This window comes from Ursus maritimus, unplaced genomic scaffold (genome assembly GCF_017311325.1).
Source record: "Ursus maritimus isolate PB19 unplaced genomic scaffold, ASM1731132v1 scaffold_9, whole genome shotgun sequence".
NCBI classification, from domain to species: domain Eukaryota; kingdom Metazoa; phylum Chordata; class Mammalia; order Carnivora; family Ursidae; genus Ursus; species Ursus maritimus.
Window position 1 is genome coordinate 63,718,538 of NW_024427107.1, and position 20,004 is coordinate 63,738,541.

Below are 20,004 nucleotides of genomic sequence, written 5' to 3' on the forward strand. Positions count from 1 at the left end.
TATTCCATGGGTTCCTCACCCTCTCCTCAATATGAGGCCATCACCGCAGGACATAGTGACCTGTTCACCAGACCTGGAGTTTCTTACTCATCTGCTAAATGTTTGCTGAATGAAGACATGGAATGGAATAAATTGTGTTAGTGGGAGTGACCGTGGCGGGGTGGGGGTGGGGGTGTTTTTTCTCCTACAAACTGTTCAAGTAGCTTTTCCCTTTCCCCCCCTTCAGGTGTCTAGCAATCCAGTAGGCTTAAAGTAGGCCACAAGGGGAGAGGGGGGAGCTGGAGGGGAATTTTTCCTTATTGGGATTTTGCTCCATATGACCGGCACTTTGTGGTGAAAGGAGTCCTGAGCCAGGAAGACTGGAAGCGTGTGCACAGGTAGCGCTTGAAGGACATCGGAAGGTCCTTTAGTCCGTTTCCAGCGCTCACCACGAGAGCTGCCGTTTTCCACGTGCAGGAACGGTGTTTGGCACCAGGGCGTTGGGGCCCCCACGCCGCCCAAGGAGGAGGTTCTGTTAGAGCCCGACTTGGCTGGTAAGGCAGCCGAGGTCCTGAGGAGAGGAGTGATGGGTGTGCAGGCACCGAACAAGCGTGTGAGACCCAGACTCGGAAGTCCTGTCTCCAAGGCCAGTGCTCTCGCCCGTGCTGGTTAGGCCCAGGGGTCCTGTGGGCGATGGTACAGCGCTGGGTCCGACGATAAACAGGGGAAACAGGACCGACTCACTGAGCCTCCCCCCAGCTCTGAGAATTGTTCACTGTGCAATGCACAGTGCATTGCAAGTCGTTCTGCTTCCTTCTGCTCAAGAAGCACCCCGCCGGCTGAAGGATAATAGGAAATACCATCAGTAATAACAGCAGCTAACGGACCTGCTGACAGGATTCTAGGGGGGTTGGGGTTACTTAGGGGAAGGGGAAGGACAGAGCATTGAAGGAAAGGGATTAAGGAGAACCATGGGGCTGCCCAGAGCATGGCGGATTCAAGAAGTTGAGCAGTCCGTCAGCGAGCCCAGAATACAGGGGGGCAAGGTGAGGCAGGGCGAGATGAGCAGGGGCTGGGCCTCGCAGGGCTTTGGAAGCCCTGCAGTAAGGAGTGTGGTCTCTATTCTCTGCACACACGGTCCTTTCTCAAACTCAGACTAGTATTTCTCTTCCTCCTTTTTATACTGTGAGTTTCCTAAAGGTAAGGACCGGGTCTTCTTTCTTTATGTCTATCTGGTGCTTAGCACAGAATCAGGTATATACGGGCACTCAATAAAGGACTATTAATCAAATGTTTAATATAGTCAGGATTTAGTAGTAACACATTCAATGTATAATAAGTAGATACTAGTACCTCTAATGCAACTACATTACGAAGGCATTTCTGCTGTAAAATGATGTATGCATTCCTGTAAAACCTTGCATTCCAAAAAAGTCAAAAATCACAGCGCTCTGGGGGGCCATTGGGGGACAGCAGGGCGCTCACAACCCATGCAACTCTGTAATAAAGCACAATCATAGAGATCATACAAACGCAGTTCAAAGCGCATGCTAAATTTTGAAATAAAAAAATACATCGCTAACCTAGGGCCTGAGTCACTGCATGGGCTATATTTTACAAAGGAAGAGGGGGACCTGATGGGAGGGGCTACTGGGTCCAGCCTGGGAAGGCAGAAGGGGACAGATGCCTGTGTCAGAAGTTCCAGGAGGAAGGGCAGCTGCAGCCTTTGCCAGAGAGTAGCAGAGATGGATGGGCTCGCGCATGGCCTTTGCACAAAGATCCTCCGAGAGAACTGAGCGACAGGAGTTGCTAAGACAGAGCACGTGGCCACACTGAGCCGAAAGGAGGAGGATGGCCCAGGTGGGCGTCCGGACAGCCGGGAGCCCAGGTGTTGCATCCAGCTGCCATCACTTGGAGCAAAACATTAATGTGCTGGGAACCTTTGCCTGTGAACCACTGCGACCTCCAGATTTTACTGACATCACTCCCCTGTCTACCTTATGTGAGCTCATGTGCCTTACGGAAGCAATAGAAGGAATGATCTGTCTTGTAACATGTAACTGATAAACCAAGCATGCCGGCTGGCCAGTTTCCATGGAGAAAGGTAACCATCACACCCCCTGTGTGGGTTGTGGACCATCTTCCTCTTGGCCCATGAGTCTATTCCGTAAACGCATTCTGTGAGCAGAGTGTAGAGCAAAGCCATATGGAGTTGGGCGAAACTAAGTGAGAGCACCATAAACCCGTGACGTGATCTGTCTCCCCACCAAGAGCAGCTGAGCTGTCAGAGGACCTCAACTCCAACCTGCCCGAAAGCTGTGTGACCTCAGGAAAACCACTTAACTTCTCTGTGCCTCATTTTCCTCAACTGCAAAATAGCACTGGTGACACTCCCCAAGTTCTTTTAAGGAGCGATTAGCTAATGGATGAAAAGCTCTTTCTAAACTCTAAAGGACTTTACAGAGTATTGGCCTTCCTGCACGTCAGTGTCTGGGATACTAAGGTTCAATGGTCCCCTGGGTACCTCTTCTGCTGGATGGTTAGTTCTCAGTACAAGGGGCCAGAGAGCTAAACTCCCTGGAATCGGCATAAATTAATCACTGAGATTAATGTAGAAGCTTGAATTCTCCTGCAGGAAGGAGGCCCAGACCCTTTAGCTGGAAAATTTTTGCAGGCCCTCACAAAAGCGGGGAGGAGGGGAACCAGCCTGCCATGTGAGACACCTCCCTCCCTGAGTGTTCTCCAGGACACCCAGGACCCTCTCGCTGTGGAGCCTGAGGTCATCCAGCCACCGCTGGCCCACTGCCCTTCCCTCAGCCCTCCCACCAAGCCGGGCCTGCCGACCCCTTCAGCCCCCCATTCTGCTCCCCCGAGATCATGCCGTGGAAAGGAACACTGACTTGGGAATCACACAAACAGGGGCTTGGATCAGCTCGACCACTTACTGGCAGTAAGACCACAATAGCCAAGTTGTGGCTTCTTGAGCTTGTTTTCCTCACCTGGAGGATGGGCTACGACTTCCTTCCTTCCTTCCATGGTTATGGATGAATATTACTATTCCTTCCAAGACCGAGAAGGAGAACTTTGCAGACTTTAGTGAGCCCAGGAATCACCCGAGAAGCTGGTTGGGAAGCAGGTTCTGACTCCGTAGTGTTGGGTGGGGCCTGAGACGCTGTTCTTCCAGCAAGCTCCCAGGTGATGCGAGCTTCCCTTTGAAGAACAAGAATACCGAGCAGGTGTATACAGTGCCCGGTGCGTGGTAACATGTCCACAGAAACTATTGCCCTGAAGAGTCTTCCCCCCGCCCCCCTCCAGTCAAAAGGTTCTTCTTTGCAAACAGGCATAGATGAATAGAGAACCCTGTGCTCACCTCCGAATTCTTAGGGAAACAAGAAAAAACAGGTTTTGCTTCAGAGGCAAGCTGGGTGTGGGGAGCGAGGAGCGCGGCCTCCGCGGCTCATCAGCACGCTGCTCCACGCGCACACGTGCGCTGCAGGTGGGCCTCTGCCCGCTGCAGAAACCTCTAGAGCTCAGGCCTCAACTTGCCATGCTGGGAACGCAGCCTCTGAGCCGGGCACACGCCTTATTCCTCCGGCTACAGCTCTCCTGAGGAATTTTCAAAGCACACACAGGGTTCGCTTGGCAGGAGTCTCCCAGGATATAAATACGCATTTGGGGCTTTTGTTTTAAGGACTGCAGTATCTTTTTGACTTGAGGCCTGCGCACAGGGCTTTTCCCCTCACCCTCAGCAAAATGGAACCACACACGGCCCGCCGCTGCTAGGAGCAGACTCCAAAGACTCAAGGAGAGCCGGAGTAAGGGGCAGGAGACACCTCCCCACCCCGCCCCATCTGCTCCTGCTTTTGGTTTCCCTCTCCTGAAAGGCCTGCTTCTCAGCCAGCTGCTGACTCACCCAGGGTGAGGGTCTCTCCCCTCCCCCCACCCTTCTCAGCATCACCACAAAGCCCAGAGGTTTTGAGGTCGGTGTAATGAGCAGCTCGTCCTTCCCAGTCCTTCCCATTCCCTTTCCAGTCCTGTGTCTCCGTCCCAGTCTCCGGGTGCCTCCGGGCTGCCTGGAAAGACCGTTGGATGCCCAGTTGCTCTGCCCTGCTTTTAATATTGAGTTTCTCTTCTTTGCAGGTCTCGACACACTGACTGCTCTTGGAGTCGGCGTGTACCAAGATTCCCAGGATGTAAGCAATCCGGGACTGGTGAGTGACACTGTGTTGGGCGGAGGCTGGGCCTCAGCTGGATTTCAAGAAGGGAAAGGGGATGAGTAGGGGGCGTGGGGCAGCCAGACCCGGAGCCTGGCCAAGGGGGCGGCTGGCTTTCGCAGCTGGAGATCTGTTTCCGTCCAGGTGCACCTGGAAATGGCGCAGTGCTGAGAATCCAGGTGTGAGTCCCTTGGAGTTCACGGGGGCCCCGCCCATCCCTCCCTAGAAGTGAACCAAGTCTGCCGCCTGGGCTTCCGTTCTCCGCTCAGATGCACCACCCAGAGGGCCTGTGCTTGGAGCTGTGTCCAGGGTCAGGGAGATATTCCTAGAGCAGAGAGGGAACTGCCTGGTTCGCACCAGTTCATAACCCCTAGCCCTGAGGAGACCTGACCAATGAGAGGTGAGAAAGCCATGTTTGCACATTTAAAGGGCTGTCATTGAAGAATGGGCAGAATCGGCCTAAGGATGAATTCCTAACAAAAGAAGGCATGCCGAGGTGCAATAGGCACCTGCTAGAAGTAGGGAGTTCCCTGTCACTGGAAGAGTCCAAGTGCAGTTTGCAGAAGCATCGAAGAAAGCTTCCGTTGAAGGAAGGAGCGGTTTTGACCAGGGTAGTGTCTTACAGACTCGGTTCCCCTGATCTGGAACCCGCAGGGGTAGTAGGACGAGGGGTGGGGGCTTGTGAGCGCACGCGCTCTCAGCACTGCCTGTTTGACGGGGTTCTGCTGCAAAACTGCTCGGAATTTCGTGGAGGAGATGACCCTCGGGACTTCCTGAGACCTGTTGTCGTCCGTTGGCCTCTGGTGTACCCGAGCTACCGTCGGACAGACACACACCTCACGGCACCTCACGTACATGATGGGGTGGGCAACTCCCCACGTATGGTGGCGGTTTTGATTAGAGGCTCCGGGGAGCCCTGTCCCCTGCACCAACCACCAAAAGATTAACCAGCTAGTCCTACCATCGAGAGCTTTGATCCAGGCCACACAGACCAGAAAAAAAAGGCATGGGGAACACTGTGGCAGGATTCCCCCAGTCCCCCACTGTGGGAGGACGGTGACGGTGGCTTCCTGAGGGGGTCGGGGCCCTTTGGCAAGACCGGTACCACAAACTCAAGCTGGCGTGAGAAGAATGGCACCCCAGACCCAGGTGGGGAATTTGCACAGAAGGGACACCCACTGTGAATGGGAAGGTCGAAGTAATGAGCCCCCAGGCTTCCTTTGTGCTTTGTGACCGGGTCTTCTTCCCCTGGGCCTGGGTCAGCTGCAGCTGTAAATATTTATCAAGGGCCCCTGAGGGCAGGGTGCCGTGGGAGGCCAGAGATGGGGTTTTCTTTAAGAAACTGACAACACGGATGAGAATTTAGTTTGGCAGTTGTTGTGCATAGGCTGTCTGTTCAGCTGTGACCTGAGTGATGTGAGGGGCTGGGTGGGGGGGGGTTGGGGGGGTTGGGGAGACAAGGAATGGGAGGGGAGGGTTGAGCAATACCTTTGAGCCAGGACTTGATGCTTTCTTGGCAAATCTTTAAGCAGGAGTGGGCCTTTGAGGGCAAGGGCTGTATCTTTGATTCACAGGACCTGGCACATAGTAGGTGCTCAGTAAGTGATTGTCAAATGACTGGAAGGAAGAGCGATGGGGAGGCATCCAGGGAGGTGATGTCTAGTTAAGAGGAGCAGGGCCCCTGGAGTCGGTCGGCCCAGGTTCAAACCCCGCCTCTTCCACTAGCTGCGGGGCCGTAGGCAAGTTGCTGACCTTATATACTCTGTCTTCTCGGCTGATAGTGGGATCGTGATAACACCTACCACATAGGGTGGCTGTGAGGAGTCAGGGAATTAACTCCTGTCCAGCAACTGGCCCTGGGCCAGTGCATAGTAAGTGCCCAATAAACATTAGCCCTATTCTTATTCTACACGTGGGGCATGGCCCTGGATTAAGGTGCAGTGTTGGGACAGCGTGAGGCAGAGGACAGAGCTCTGGGCTGGGAGTCAGAAGCCCGGGCTTAACTGGAGGGATGGGGGACAGGGAAACAATCGCACCCCTGAGCCCACTCTCTAAAATGGAGATGCTGTGAGAAGGCGGGTGCATTTTCCCCCCGTTCTCTCTGATGGGCCCTCGTAGGCCTGGCACCCGTCCAAAGTCAGGGGCTGCTCGGCCGTTTATTACTTGCTGGGGGCCCTCCTGGAAAGTGGTCTGACTTCTCAGGACCTCCCTGTCCCCCAGTGAACTGAAAGCCAGGGCGAGCCTCCTCTTCCAGAAATTATCTTAACAACTTGAAAAGTACTGTACAGAAGAAAGATTCTGTTGATGCAGATGGAAAATCATTTAAGACTTGAGTTTGGGTGGCATGAGCTCAAGCCTCACAGCCAGTGCCCCTTCCCCATGCCCTCCCCGGTGAGGTCTGGCTGCCTCTTCAGCTGGGAGACCGAGTCTCAGAACGATGCTTCCCTTTGTAAAAGGCACCACCTCCCACGCCAGGACTCGTAGCAGGGTTCAGATAAAAATGGCACTTGCCTGAACTGGGTGTAGCCAGCACCTGCCTGAGTCCAAGCCTCACACTCCACAAATGCCCATATTTGCGCTCCAGGCAGACCTAGCAGAGTCTAGACTGCATAGCCGGGGAGGGCCCCTGGGGGCTGGTTTGGGTACACACCGTTAAGAGACCTAGGCAGCTGGGATTGCTGGAAAAGTGGGAGACTACACTAGGCAGGCTAAATGGGGACATACTGCCGGCACTTTCAAGTGGCCCCCTCTGAAACCCTTCTAGGGCGGGGTACCTTCGCCCTGGGTGTGCTCCGGGCTGTTCAGGTGTGGGCCAGGTGCCACAGGCAGAGCGAGCCCCGCGTCTCCAACATGGGTCAAGGAGTGCCCACTGCACTGTGTATCACGCAGGTGTGGGGAGCCCGGGACCCAAAGGAGAGCAGGTGTGCGGAGAGGCAGGGCAATGGTGTTATAGGCAGGGTAGCATAGGGATGAGGGAACAGAACTCAAAACAGGGTGTCAGGCAGTAAGCACCAGAGAAGGCTGCAGTCAGCCTACAGGTAGTCAGGGACCTAAGTAAAGAAAAAAAACGCCAGGCTCTTGTATCAAGACCCAAGACTTACGTGCGTGTAAGTGCCTTAATGACCGAGAATGACCCCTCCACCAGGGGCGCTAGAGGGCACAAAGTACGCTTGCAGAAGATTCTAGGACACGTGTCAAGTGACCAAAAGTAAGTATGGGCAAGGTCCCCCAAAGCTCCACACTAAAGGGGAAAACCCCCCACCCCTCCCATGAATATTCAGCCGCTCATTTTAAGTTCCCTATAAGTAGGTGAGACCCACGTCTCCTGGGGCGGCTCCCTCTCAGAGCCTGCGCGCACTCCCTTCTTGAGTGTGTACTTTCCCTTTCAATAAACTCTTTGCTGTTGCTTTTACCTTTAAAAAGAATTGCGCTTGCCTGAGACATTTATCAGGCATTAGTAGTAGACGGGGACTATAGAATGAGCCTGCCCAGGGGCCTAGCTTTCGCCCCTGCTCATCGCACTGTGACCCTTCTGGATAGCAGGACTATAGTGTGAGCCAAAATTGTTTCGGGCAGGGATGCCTGGGTGGCTCAGTCGGTTAAGCGTCTGCCTTTGGCTCGGGTCATGATCCCAGGGTCCTGGAATCGAGCCCCACATCGGCTCCCTGCTCAGTGGGGAGCCTGCTTCTCCCTCTTCCTGCCATTCCCCCTGCTTGTGCTCTCTCTCTCTCTCGCTCTGACCAAAAAAACAAAAAAAATCTTAAAAAAAAAAAATCATTTAGGGCACAGGCACTGCCCCTGTACCTACGGGATCTTAAAAAATGTCTAACATTTTGCCAAGTGACCCCCACTTCACTTCTCCCTTTAGTAGGAAGGGGCCAGGGATGAGGGGCTTTCCTGGGCAGCTTCAAAGGGGAAGCATTCAGAGGAAAGCAGCCCCAGTCCCTGGCTGTCATGCCTGCACCTTCTCTCACCTCTGTGCCACCTATTTAGATGAGGTATCTGGGCTAGGGCAGGGATGGTAAATAGATTTCATCTTCTGGGCTCCAATCAATTGCTCATGGCTGCCAGGGGCAGAGTGTTGAGAAGGATTCCGAGGAATGTCTGGGAAATAGTGTGCTGCAATGGATTAGTGATGTCTGCTGAGGGAGCGAGGAAGAGGACTTGTAGCATCCGGGCCAGTTTTTGGCATCCCTGCACAAAGCAATTTCTAAGACCACTCACTCCCTACCCCCATACTTCAGGCTTTTCTATCAGCAGCCTTGTTTTGCATCAGAGAAGCAAAGCACAGCACCACTCCATTATCCGGACCATGTTAGAAGCCACCCAAGTGGCAAGTCTTCATCTTTGGGTGTCTCCTGCATACGGGAGGTCTGTTGCCTTCCAGTGAATGGAATCACATGAATTCCCAGCTAGTTAACTGGCAGCAGTGCAGGGGAGCACAGTGACCTGTGCTTAGCAAGTCTGACCACACGGCTGAGCGCGCCTGACCTGTATGCCTCGGACGCTTACTCTGTGTGCTGACGATGGATACGACCGCAACGCCAATGAAAGCAGGGTGTTTTTGAGGTAGAAAATCATTCAATGGGCAGCTTGGCTTCTATTTCAAATTGCCAGAGAATCTGAATTAGACTTGGCTGCACTCGCTGGGAATAAGCTGTTTTTGCAGAATTCTATGCACAAGATGAGACAAAACAGTCCAGAACTAGATTTTCCCGGAGTTTCCTGATCTGTAAAATGGGGAAATAATACACCCCACAGGGCCATCCGGGAGAATAACCGAGATAAAATGCGGAAGAGACCTCGCCGGCGATCTTGCTCACAAAAAGATGGTCCAAAACCTGCTATTTCTTCTCCCCCGTACCACCTCCTATCTATAGTCCCCCTGAAAGCATAGCTTTCTTCTTACAATATGTTCGAGAAAATGCTGTTACAGATAGATTTTTTTAAAATAGCATCATACTTTTCAAATGACTCTTGTTAGTTTTCTCAGAGGCTCTTCCTTTTTATTCTCAATGATTTTTCAATGGGAAAGGTCCACTTAAACCTTCAACTTGAATTACTCTTGGTTCCCTGGGTAGAGAAGCGGATGCTTCCAGGGTCCTGACAGGCACATGCGTGAAGGCTTTGGTCGCAGTTCTGTCCAGAGGATGCCGAACCACACAGTGACCAGACCGTGCCCACATCTTCCCTTCAACTCAGCAAGTGTCAAACCCAAGTGCCACGCCCACTATAGGGAGTCAGGGTAGCAAAGGTGGTCAAATGTCAGGTTGATATCAAGGGAATTGAGTGTGGCCATGCCAAAGGAACAGATCTACTTGTTAAAAATGCGTAAGACATTTGAAATGGAACCCCAGTTTCAGCCTTAGCCCCTGGGAATCTTCAGGAGAAAGATTAAGTTCTCACTTAAAAAAAGAAAACATCAAGACCAGTTCAATCTATATGAGGAAGGGAGAGGAATCCACATGGCTGGAGGGGCCAGACCCCTGGTCACAGGAGGCGGGAGGTTGGGCAGGCCTGGAAAGCCCAGGAGCGTTCGTGGGACTCCTGGGTTGTTGGCCGAGAGCAGAGGTTCTAAGGGGGCAGCAGACAAGTGCACGCACACCCTTTATCCTGGCCTCCTGGGGCGTCTGCCCCATTTTCCCTGGCCCTGGCCTGGACAACCTCATGCTCCTCTTTCGTCCTCTCTCCTGAGGCCTGGAGCAGAGTGGTTGTGCATCCCATGCCCTGCTCCCCTGTTTGAGGAGCCTCCTTTGCCCCACCCCAGGGAAAGGCCTGGCCAGCAGTCAGCCCAGGGCCCCATGGGCAGGGAAAGAGGAGTGGGTCCCTCACGCTTCCTCTCCTTCTTCCCCCCTGAGCCTCCATTCCCTGTGTGATGGCCCTGCTGTGGGTCCCTCTCCTCATCCTTGTCCAGCCTCGTCTTGTCGCTCCTGAGGATGGGGCTAAGAGTGCTGTGGGGGCACAGTTGGGGGGAGGCTTGAGGTCAGAGGGCATGGCCAGCATAGGCTCACCTGAGGAGCTGTCACCTGGAGGCCCGGGCAGCCAGGGGTGTCACCTCAGTACATCCTGCAGCTTCCTCTGAAGCTCTTGCCCCTCTCTGGATTCCCATGGACCTTACGGTCCCAGCACCCAGCGAGGCGGTACCACAGGGTCGTGAAGACCACGCACTTGGCTTGGTTAGAACCCCAGCCCCACCCTTGCTAGCCCCGGATCTTGACCAAGTTATTTAACTTCTCTGTCTATCCATTTCTTCATCTACAGAACGGGCCACCTCACAGGGTAGTTAGGACTACTGAGTTTGGGGACTGTGCTTAGAACAGGGGCTGGCCCAGAGTTAGTAAGTCAAAATCAGTCAGTCAGTGCAGAGGTCAGTGTGTCCTGCGATCACCTGATTGACACCAAGACTGTGAGCTTCCCACCCACAAGAACAAAGTCCTTCACTCTGCCTGTGGTTTTTCAGGGAGGCTGTCAGCTAGAGCCTGAGGGAGGGGAAGAATTTCTGCAGAAAGGGAGGCCGGGGAAGCATGCGGAGAGGTGCAGAGGGAGAGGAAGTCTGGGACGCTTGGAGGATGCCGAAAGTCTGGTGTTCCTGGAGCACGTAGGGCCTGATCGGGGAGCACGTGGCGGCTGAGATGGGCCAGCTGGGGTGAGTCAAAGCCCAGAGACCCTCAGACGCCACGCTCAGGATCGGACCACCTGCAGGAACCAGGAAGCAGGTGATGCGATGCGGTCTCTGGTGTAGAAACGTGACATGACCATAGTGCAGACTGTGGGCTTCAGGTAAGACAGATCAAAGGCAGAACGGATGCTTGGACAGATAGACGCGGTCAGGAGACAGCAGCGGAGAGCTGGCCCTGGAGAGAAGGCGTGGCCCTGTGGAGGGATAGTCACAGCAGGGGTGGAGCGAGGGGAGTTGCTCCCAGGGTACCACTTCAGAGAACGCATTGACTGGCCTTGAACACAGAAAGTGAGGACAGGGGAGTCAAGAGGGAGCCCCAGGCAGTGAACAGAGAGGGAGAATGTGCCAGGTGGTTCAGAAGGCCCTGGAAATGTAGTATTTGATGCACTCGTGGGACGCCCAGGGACTGGGAGGCAGTGGGGAGAGAGCAGTGGTGAAGCAGGGGGTCTTGGGAGTCCGAATGGCAGAACCCAACTCCTGACTCAGCCACTTACTAGCTGTGTGACCCTAGAGGGGTCATTTCCTTGTCCGGAGCCTCTGTCTTCATCTGTATAATGGGGATTACGCAGTTACTAGCTGCGTGAGAGGCTGTACAGGTCCGTACACTAGTGTCAGGGGCTGCGCCTGGCACTGCATTACGTTGGCAGTGGTCTTGCTATTAATTTTCATGTTAGCATTTGTGTCATCATCCTAGTGGAAGTGTCCAACATGGGCATAAGCAATTTCAGGACGGGATGGACTGATTCAGGGGTCATCCGTATATAGGCCAGTGGTTGTCACCCTGATGGCGATAGTCCCGGGGGAGGAAGAGAGGACTGTTAGCTGGGTTCTTTTCAAATTGTGTCACCCTCCCCAACGGTGGCCTAGTCCCCACCCCACCCTCATTGTCCTGTGAAAAATCAACGTGGGCAACTGTCACCATGACCAAAGGGCATGTGCCACGTCCCTCAGGCCTACTGGAGAGGAATGAAGATAGGCAGACAGCTGACGGAGGAACAAGGCAAGGCCGTGGGGTGATTGCATTCTTTCTCAGGGACAGCTCAGAGCAGAGGACAGAACCCTGGGACGCTATTGGCATTTAAGAGGCAAGACCAGAAGGAACCACTCATTCAGGAAACCAAGCTACCATTGATCTTATATGCCCTCGGCCCTGCCGGACCAGACATGAAGACCCCGTTAGGGGTGTGTGGTTCTCCACAGGTCCAGGTGCAGGTTCAGACCACACTCCCACTCAGTAGCGTGTGAGGGGTTCTTTGCTCCTTCCTGAGGCTCCTCTTGCTCCTACCCCAGGGGGAGACTCCGCGTATCTGAGCTGAACGGGAGAGATGGCATCCCACCTTCCCCTACTGTCCGTCTGACACCTTGCCCTAGGGCCCTGCCCTAAACCCCGTTCCATGTTCTTCCAGAGCCCAAAGTTTATTGGCCAAGGAAATGATAACAGTTGAAACTAGTAGGTAACAGTACTTAAGTGGATATTTGATTATATTAGTCAGACTTTTGGTTACAAGCTGGAGATTTAATTCAAATTGATGGAAGTCTAAAACAAAAAAGCAGTTCATGTAATTGAAAAGTCTGAGCTGGTCTGGCTTTGAGCCCAGCTGGATCTAAACGGTGTCAGCAGGCATCGCTTCTCTCCATCTCGAGACTCAGATTTCTTCTGTGTGGGCTTCGCTTAGGCAAGTTTCCCCCAAAGATCCAGCCGCTTCTCTCAGCAACCCCCAGAGAAAGAGGGCTTTGCTTTGGTGGCCATCCCAGCAAGTGTCTTGGAGCGGAGGGGGTCGGGTCACGTGTCCAGGCCTCAGCCCCGGGTTGTGGGTCGAGCAGCACCGGTGAGCACACCGAGGAGGCCTGCTCCCGCCCTCCAGCCTGTGCAGGATGCCGTCTCTGCTTCAGGCGGTGCTCCCCGCTGAGGAGGCTTTCTCCTTTCCATCTCTTTCCTTCTGCTGTGGTAGCAAACTACTTTGTGCCTGAAACCACACAAGCTTATAGTCCTGGAGGTCAGAAGTCTGAAATAGGTCTCCCTGAGCTAAAGTCAGGGTGTCAACACAATGCACTCCTTTCTGGAGGCTCTGGGAGAGAATCCCACGGCTGCCTCTCACAGCTTCTCGAAGCTTCCCTAATTCCTGAAGCTCTTCCATCTTCAAAGCCAGCAATGGCCAGTTGAGTTTCCCTCCTGCTGCATCACTCTGAGGCTGACTCTTGGGCCTGTCTTTTCAACCTCTGGTGACTCTTGGGATGCATTGTGCCCACCCAGGTAATCCAGGTTACTCTCTTTATTCTAAGGTCAGCCGATTAGAAACGTTAATGCCATCTGCAGCCTTCATTCCTGTTTGCCATTTAAAGTGACACATTCACAGGTTCTGGGGATCAGGGCTTGAGGATGTCTGGGGGCTATTTTTCTGCCTGCTACCGTCATTGTCATAACTGTTGTGACGTCTGGCCAGCACTTGGCATGTCCAAGGCCATTTGCTAACCTCATAACCACCCGGGGAGGGGGGTGCAGCAAATAGCCCCCATTTTACCATCAAGGACACTGAAGACCAAAAAGTTCATCATTTCCAAGGTCACAGACTCAGTAACAGTAGAGCTGGGACTGGATCACAGATCGGCCAGACCCCAGAGTCTGGCTCTTTACCAGTCAGCTGGTGGAGGATATCCGGAGTCTCGGAATAATAGAACATAGAGAGTATTTTCGACGAAGTGGAGGTAGATGGATGGGGTGGTGGTGAAGTTGTCAGGCGCCAGACCCCTGGGCTTAGGTGCCAGCTCTGTCCTTTACTAGCAATGTGATCTTGGCTGGGTCACCCTCCTTTTCTACGTCTCCCTTCTTAAACGCTGGAATGAGCATTGCAGGACTGCAAGGAATCACCAGGGCGGTATTACTTTGATTTTTAAAGTCAAATTCCTGGACCTAAGTTTTTCTTTTTTATGTGTAGCTTCAGCCTGCTCTTAGTGGGAGAAGAAGCCATGTACGCATCGCCTTTCACTTTGCTTTCCTTTTTTTCCCGTTTCCTCATAAGACAGCATGGCAAGGATCAGCCAACTATGCCTATCTCTGAGCAGCCTGTGAGCTAAGAATGGTTTTTATATTTTTAAAGGATTTTAAATATATATATATATATGAAACAGAGACTGCATGTGACCCACCAAGCCTAAAATATTGACTATCTGGCCCTTTCCAGAAAAAGTTTGCCGACCTCAGAGAGAACATGGCATGGCGGTGGAGTTGACCAGACCTGGGTGTGGACCCTGCACTGGATGGGCAGGGCCCAGTTAGACCTTTAGACCGTGAAAAGCACTGCAGGGCCTCTCTTGGGGCTATTCCTCCGGGTGGTGGTGGCCGTGTGGGGGTGATGGTCAGTATGTGGTCGGGCACGTACCAAGCGCCGTGGTAAGAGCTTCGCCTCTAATCCCCTCCCCGGCCCTCCGAGCACGCGTGGTCACGACCCCTCGGACACGTGGGGAAACGGGCTGCTTGGGAGAGCAGGCCACTCCCTCCCGAGTGACCCCGTGGGAGGAGATGGAGCTGGGATCTGGACCCAGGCAGCCTGAGTCTACACTCATCTGCTCTGCCCCCGTGTTGTTGCCGTGAGTTCTCCTTTCAGGCAAGGAAACCGTTGGCCGTACCTGCCCCCGTTTACTTCCCTGACCTCTCTGACTTTCCCTAACTCTCTGGCAAAAGCCCTTCCCACTGTCGAATGGGAGAGTGGGCAGAAACAGCTCGGAGGAGAACATGTAAAATTGTGGTTCCGGCATTCATCCATCTATCCGTCCATCTGTCCGTCTATCCAGCCAGCCAGCCCCCAAACAGCACAGCACCAGGAACTGGTGAGGGAACACGTCTTTAAGGGTGACAGCGGGGGCAAACCCGAAGTCCCCGGTCCTCTACATTCATCGTTATGGGGAGGCACACAGGGAAACTCATTAAAGAACACCACACACTTGATTAATCTGCTATAATTCGGCAGCACCAGACTCTTGCAGCACCCCTCCCCCACCCAGTTACCATGACGACATTAGTTCAACAAACAGCTCCTTAATATTTAACAAAAATGATGCTCCCGACAGGCGAGCAGAAGAGCAGCCACATTACAAAGGGCTTCGAGGGTCTACGAGGACATTTTTGTACGAAGCCATCAGTTTCCCCTGATCCCTGCATGCATGCCGTCCGCCGCCAGAAAATACAAGTGTTCGGGGGGCTGGGAGCCACCGTGATGCCAGGCCTCCGTTCCATGCAGCAATTGAGACTCGTCACTTCTTTAATGCAGAATGTCACAACGGCTCCGTGAGGACGGGTAGCGTGATAGCATTATTAAACGCTTCTTTGTACACCAATCTACTAATTTCACCCCTGCTCGCCTGAGGCTGCTGAAAGCCTTGTTTGCTTCCTGTGTCTTGAATCCAGCTGGATTGTGAGACGGCGTGTGGAGAGCCCGGAGCATGTGTGTGCCACTGTGAGAAGGAGCTCGTTTCCTCTCCAAGGCACCATCTGGTCCCACCCGGCCGATTCAGGAAGGAGCAGGTGCAGGGATCCGAAGACCCAGTCCTCTGCCCTCAAGGGGGCCAATGCCGAAAGAGAAAAGACCAGGGGGACACAGAACATTCTGTGGCAACCTCCACTAATATGATGGTCTGACATGTGCTAAGCACGGAGAAGGCACAAATTAATTACATGTTCCAGACGCCCGATGGGAAGGATGGGTGAAGAACTATACTAAAGTAGGGTGAGGGGAGAGGGCTATCATGGTGATCTGTTAGCTCTGTGCTTTTAGGTAGGTTACTTAACTTCTCTGTGCCTCTGTTTTTTTTCATCCAGAAACTGGAGATCACACTACCTATATGACAACCTAACTGTTGTCATGAGGTTTAACAAATGAAATAAACGTATAAAAAGCACTAAAACAGTTCTTAAAATACTCAAAACAGTAGGCACATGGTAAGTATTAAATAACTGCTCGCTAGGATTTCAGGTTCCCATGGCACCATGCATACAATTATAATAATAGTCACATCTATCAAGGGCTTACTGTGCCTCGCACAATGCCGAGTGTGCTGGCGCCGTACTATCTCATTTAAGCCTCACGGCAGTCCCGTGAGATAGCTACTCTCGTTACCTTCTCCGTGCAGACGAGGAGGCTGAGGCTCACAGGGCCTGGGGAGCTTGCCCGAAGTTGTGAGGCTACTAGTAAGAGGGGATGGGAATGCAGTTGCTCTGCGATTGTCACCTAGCCAAAGGCATGAGTGGTGCTGGGGGGAGGGCACAGGGGCCCCACTGGCAGCCCCTTGACGGGCCATCTGGGGGCGGCCGCGGTAGGTTCCTTGAAGGCTCCTGCCTCTTCGTGGATAGAGGATGGGATGTGAAGGCCGAAGAGCAGTCCTAAGTAGGAGGACTGAGAAATGCTTCGAGAAGCCACATTTGGAGGAGAACCACAGCCTGGTTGACTATCCAAGGGCAGATTCTTGACATGGAACGGAAGCTCATCTTAAACAAATAGGACCTATCTATTTAAAATATACTTTGGATTTTTATTTAAAATAAGTGGATTGGAAGAAGAAGCATGAGACATAAGAGAGAAAAGCCATTCGAATTTTCCATGTTCTTGGATCAAGATTTCATCGGCGTGATGTGACAGTGTCTGCATTAAGTGGGTGTGTATATGGAAAATGGAAATATTTTGCACCATTATCTCCAAAAGCAGAGAGGAAGGTTGCGATTGTGTAGCAAATTATAACCAAAGCCAGAGTGTACTATACTTTTTAATACGTACATATGGATGTGTGTGTATCTGCTACTTACTGCCACCATAGTGCTTCATAACAACCAACCACCAACCTCACTAGTGAACAACAAGAAGCATTTATTTAGCTCATAATCTACAAGAGTTAGCCTTCGTGGGTTGGGTTCACTCATGAACCTGAGGTTACTTAAAGGTTAAGTGGCTCAGCTGATCATGGCTGGGTTTACCCAGATCTTTGGGATCGGCTGATCTAAGATGACCTCAGCTGGGACGACAGGGGTGAGTCAATCAAGCTCCACACATGGTTAACCCTGCACTTGTCTTGCCCCAGCATATTCTCGTGGTAGCGGCCGAGGAGCAAGGGTGCAAGCTGAAGAGGGCCCACTCTTTTGCAAGCCTTGGCTTGCATCCTGTCTGCTAACACATCACATGTCCAGAGTCACTGTGGGAGGCCTCAACAAGGTTATGCGTCCAAGTGGAGGACACAGGGAGGGATACAGAATCAGGACTGTTATTGCCTCCAATAACATGTTTCCCAAAATCCACCAGATGAAAGTATCAAGCCGTCTGGGAGGAAGAATCCTCAAAGACAAACTTGGAATAGTCCTATAATTTCTTCTAGTCCAGGAGCTACAAAGTGACCTGGACCTCGAAGGGAGTCCTCGATGCATGGCATTTAAGTCAGCATCTGTGTGGTCAACATCACACCTGACTCCTGGTCCACGGTGTCTGCGGTGACGAGTAGAACCCAGCAGCAGAGGAAAGGGGACCTGGTGTGCTCCCAGCAGCCCTTGGTTCGGATGCATTGCTTGTCCTAAGCTGCTTCTCTACGGAGCAGGGACAGCACAGCCCTGGCAACTCAGGGTTGGCCATGTGCCTCCCTGGAGAACTTGGTACCCAAGGTTTGCCCTAAAGGCAATTTGTCTAGAAGTATATGTCAAATGAAAGGAAAGTCTAAGGAATTCTCTTTTTTTCCACCTCATTTTTTTAATAGTAGCCCAATACCTTGAGTTTATGTTATACTCGATACTTCTCATAACAAGAAGGACTAGCATTATTCCCACTTCACAGATGAGGAAACTGAGGCCCAGAGAGCTGAACTGACTTTCTCAGAGTGACAAAGCCAGGTGTGGAATGCAGGAACCCCCCCTCCCCCCACGGATCTCCAACTCAGCCTCAGGGACTGTTCTGCCTCTTGCAGACATGTGGCCTTGGATATGTCACTCACCTAACTCCCATGCCTCTGGAGAGAATCTTATCTCCCTGATAGGGTTGTTATGAGAAGTAAACGAGTTTAAAATTAATGACTAAGATTGTGAGTTGGAAATGCTCCTAGCACTCTCCTTTAATCCTCAAAACCCCTCTGAGAGAAGTCCTGTTCTTACCCCATTTTTATAGCTAGGAAACTAAGGTTCAGTGACAGAGTGACCTGCCAGGGGTCCCACCACGGTGGAGCTGGGGCTGGGACACAGGCCATCTGCCTCCAGAGCCGGTGCATTGCCGCTTCTCACATAAAGATGCAGCAAGGACACCATCAATATGAGCTGTCATTGTCCCTTTGGAAGCTTGAGAGAGAAGCACAGCAGGGACACGATGCCACAAGAGAAGCAAAGGTAAAACCCAGCCCCCACTCTAAAGAGCATCTAGAACAGAGGCTGCCCAAGCATCGGGTCCCTTCAGACAATAGGAACACCATGTGAGAGAACCCCTGAGTCCACACCCCGAAAAACAACAGGGAGAAAAAAACCTACCGAAGCTTGTGTCCACTGAGCCCAATGACTCAGAAGGCAGTGGTGTCATCTCTGTAAGTCCTGCCACTTGATTAACACCGAATGACCTATGTGACCACATTCCTCGGATTCGGATGCGTTATCGCCACCAGCTCATTTGCTGGGCGCGTGAGCACTCTCCCAGGAGCCCGCCTGAGCGCGCGAGCCCCTCCACCCTCCTCCCTGTGCACCAGCTCTCTGTAAAGCTTTCTAAGCACCTTGACATCGGGGCCTGTTAACTCCTGGAGGGAGTTTAGAGCAGGGATGAGTATTTGGTTTACAGTTTTAAAAAAAACAAAGGCTGGAACAGTGACATTTTGGCCGCCAGCCCTTACGGGAGGCAAAAGAGGTCAAGGCCAACACAAACTGAGCCTGTTTTTCTGTGTTCAATCAGAATCTTGGGTCCAGATTTCTGTTTTATCATTTACTATCTGCGTGACCTTGGGGAGGTTACTTTATTTCTCTGTGCCTCTGTTTTCTCCCCCGGCAAGTGGGGATAATAGTGTTTACCTCTCAGAAATGTTGCGAGAATCAAGCAGTTCATCGCTGTCACGTGCTTCCAGCAGTATCTGGAACGAACAGACGAAGCACATGGTAATTGTTACCCATTGCCATTACTACGTGCATTTTTGATGAATCACGAATGGAAATAAAGTAGGGTTTGGTAAGTGTAGTTTGTGGACCGAATCCTTACCGGGCGTGAGGGTGGGGTTACGGAGGGATCTCGAGTGACGAAAACGCCGAGGCGTCCCTGAGGACAGATGACGTGCCAGGGTCTCCCTGCCGAGGAGGAGCCCCGTGGAGATGAGAACCCATCTTCTCTGACCCCCCAAACCTAGACCTTTCTGTTCTTCCAGGCTGGCAAACTCTCCTGAGCAGGGGATTCGGTCCCATCCCTAAGTCACCGATCCTAGCCTTCCAGAACTCTCACTGTTAGAAAAACGCCTGCAACTCGTGTAGTGCATGGAAACCTCCCCATCGCCTGAAAACTTGAGCCAGCAAATTTCATGGAGCTGTGAACCCAGGTTTGTATTAACCGTGCAAAAGGGAGACAGTTTGTATCTGAGCACACTTAATTAAGCACTAGGTTTAATTAACTTAAATCAATCTCCCTCCCTGCTCCCGTGCCCCCCCCCCTCAAGAAAGAGGGCTGTGTAAAGTATAGTCCTTAACTGGAAGTTCTGATTTTAGCTGTTTCTAATCAGACTCCAAATTGCTAGCTTGTTGTCTTAATCTGCCCCTGAGATACCAGCCTTCCCCGTGTGATTAATCTTTCCTTTCTTTGGCCACGTTTCAGACAGAGACAAGCCTTGCACTGTGTCTTATCGTGTTGTGGTTATTGTTCCCTGAAAGGGGTGAATGGAAGCAACCTCCTTTCCTTGCATAATTTGTCAAACACCCACACCCACACACCCCTCTTTTTATTTTTAATTCCAAAGCCAGCAGATGAGCTTTGCACTTTTGCAACTGTTTCCACCCTCAAGAAGCTTCATTAATTTTTTAAATGCTTTTTTTCTCCCTCTCGCTAAAGAATAGTGACCTGCCCCAAATTGCAAAATAATGAAATGCCCAAAACCGGACCTTGGTTCCCCTGGAGTTTCTCCCCTTCCTCCCAAGTCCGCAGT

General features: G+C 52.3%; 1 protein-coding gene across 1 annotated transcript in view; it reads left to right on the top strand.

The window, feature by feature from the left end:
* Nucleotides 1-20,004, top strand: part of ZHX2 (zinc fingers and homeoboxes 2) — a 152,107-nt gene that overhangs the window by 65,180 nt on the left and 66,923 nt on the right. The window contains exon 2 of the mRNA XM_040625560.1: nucleotides 4,120-4,190. The gene's annotated coding sequence lies outside the window, so the exon portion shown is untranslated. The remainder of the gene's footprint in view (nucleotides 1-4,119; nucleotides 4,191-20,004) is intronic.